At 35.2% G+C, this 2,500-nt stretch overlaps 1 protein-coding gene across 8 annotated transcripts in view; it reads right to left on the bottom strand.

Moving 5' to 3' along the window:
- Positions 1-274, bottom strand: part of LOC135092486 (discoidin domain-containing receptor 2-like) — a 245,175-nt gene extending 244,901 nt beyond the window's left edge. For all 8 annotated transcript variants that reach the window (XM_063991044.1, XM_063991045.1, XM_063991053.1 and 5 more), the window contains exon 1: positions 171-274. The gene's annotated coding sequence lies outside the window, so the exon portion shown is untranslated. The remainder of the gene's footprint in view (positions 1-170) is intronic.
- Positions 275-2,500: the final 2,226 nt, after the last annotated feature.

Below are 2,500 nucleotides of genomic sequence, written 5' to 3'. Positions count from 1 at the left end.
CAACGAAGACAACAAAAACAAAAACAAAAACAAAAAAAATATTTATCACTCCCAAAACATTCAAATTCGCCGTGTTTTTTACTAATCCCGTCACACTGCACTGCCAATAACAACCTTTAATCCACCAACAAGTCCGAGGCAATGGTTAACTAAAGACTGGAAATATTCACCCTTGTTCTCATCTAAACGAGGGGAAAAAGGTACAGCACGGACCGGCGCGCGACACGTCCTCCCTCTACCACCGTCAACCAGGCACTGAGGCATTCCCGCTCCCCCAGCTGTAGAGTACCTGATGCTGCTGAGCTGCCAAATGTCGATATTATATTAAAACAATATGCTAAAGAACGATAACAGTGTGATTCAAGTTTAAAATAACGATCTCAATTTTCTCTCATCATTGTTGTAGCATTTAAAAGTATTGACTTAAAGGAACTGCACCATATTTCTGAATTAACGTGTCTGATCATTATTATCATTATTATTATTATTATTATTATTATTATTATTATTATTATTATTATTAGAACGCTTTCACGGGTATATCATTAGAGGAGAAAAGTGCTATAATATGATAACCATGTAATTATAATAATAATAATAATAATAGTAATAACAACAACAACAACAACAACAACAATAATAATAATAAAATAATAATAATGATAATAATAATAATAATAGAAATATTATTATTATTGTTATTATTATTATTATTATTATTATTACTATTATTATTACTATTATTATTATTATCATTATTATTATGGACTCAGTAAAAAGCTGAGAGAGAGAGAGAGAGAGAGAGAGAGAGAGAGAGAGAGAGAGAGAGAGAAGCCTATCTTTATTCAACGTTTCCTTCTCTCTAACACAAACCTGAACAAATCTACAATACAAATCAAGATCTCTTTTTCATTATTATTTATCATTATTATTATTATTATTATTATTATTATTATCATTTTATTTTAGTTTATTTATTTATTTTTTACTTTTTTTTTTTTTTTTACTATGAATCTAATCACTAAATATTTCAGTAAAGTAACCCCATACAGATAGGGTAGAAATGTAACCGTTCCTTTAAGGCTACCATTTTCATGACCGCTTTTAATCATTCTTTAAATATTCCACTCTTAAAAGAACGTATTACCAGACATACGACAGACCCTGTTTAATTCATTTTCATTATTATCTTTCCCTAGACAATACCCACACGAACATACGAAAAATAAATAAATAAAATAAATAGCAACTCTTTCAAATTTAAAAAATAAATAAATAAAATAAAAAAAAAAACGACATTACCCTTAAATGAGATATCAGCCAAATAAATAAATAAATAAATGTTTTCATGATACACAATGACAACAAACATACAAAAATGATTCAGGGCTTGTTCCTCCCTCTCCTCCACCTTCTGACTGCTCCATGCCACCCATTAAGACCCCTCGTATTGATGTTTTCCATGCCCTCGCTGGCCTAGACCCTCGGAAGGCTTATGAGTGATGGGGTCTCTCCTATTGCTCTCTGAAACTGTGCCTCCGTGCTTGCACCTTGCCTAGTCAAACTCTTTCAGCTCTGTCTGTCAACATCTACCTTTCTTTGCTGGAAGTTTGCCTACATTCAACCTGTTCCTAAAAAGGGTGACAGTTCTAATCCCTCAAATTACCTTTCTATTGCTTTAATTTCCTGCCTATCTAAAGTTTTTTTTAATCTATCCTCAACAGGAAGGTTCTTAAACATCTATCACTTCACAACCTTCTATCTGATCGCCAGTATGGGTTCCGTCAAGGCCGCTCTACTGGTGATCTTCTGGCTTTCCTTACTGAGTCTTGGTCATCCTCTTTTAGAGATTTTGGTGAAACTTTTGCTGTTGCCTTGGACATATCAAAAGCTTTTGATAGAGTCTGGCACAAAGGTTTGACTTCCAAACTACTCTCCTACGGCTTCTATCCTTCTCTCTGTAACTTCATCTCAAGTTTCCTTTCTGACCGTTCTATTGCTGCTGTGGTAGACGGTCACTGTTCTTCTCCTAAATCTATTAACAGTGGTGTTCCTCAGGGTTCTGTCCTGTCACCCACTCTATTCTTATTATTCATCAGTGACCTTCTAAACCAAACTTCTTGTCCTATCCACTCCTACGCTGATGATACCACCCTGCACTTTTCCACGTCTTTTCATAGGAAGTAAACATTTCATGCAGGGAAGCCACAGAACGCATGCCTTCTGATCTTTCTAAAATTTTTGAATGGGGCAGAGCATATTTGGTATTGTTCAATGCCTCAAAAACTCAATTCCTCCATCTATCAACTCGACACAACCTTCCAGACAACTATCCCCCTTTTCTTCAATGACACTCAACTGTCCCCCACTTCTACACTGAACATCTTCGGTCTGCCCTTTACTCTCAATCTGAACTGGAAACTTCACATCTCATCTCTAGCTAAAACAGCTTCTATGAAGTTAGGCGTTCTGAGTCGTGTCCGCCAGTTTTCCTCACACA

The sequence above is a fragment of the Scylla paramamosain genome, chromosome 40 (assembly GCF_035594125.1).
Source record: "Scylla paramamosain isolate STU-SP2022 chromosome 40, ASM3559412v1, whole genome shotgun sequence".
NCBI lineage: Eukaryota > Metazoa > Arthropoda > Malacostraca > Decapoda > Portunidae > Scylla > Scylla paramamosain.
The sequence above is the reverse complement of the archived record's forward strand: the minus strand, read 5'-3'. Positions and strand labels throughout refer to the sequence as shown.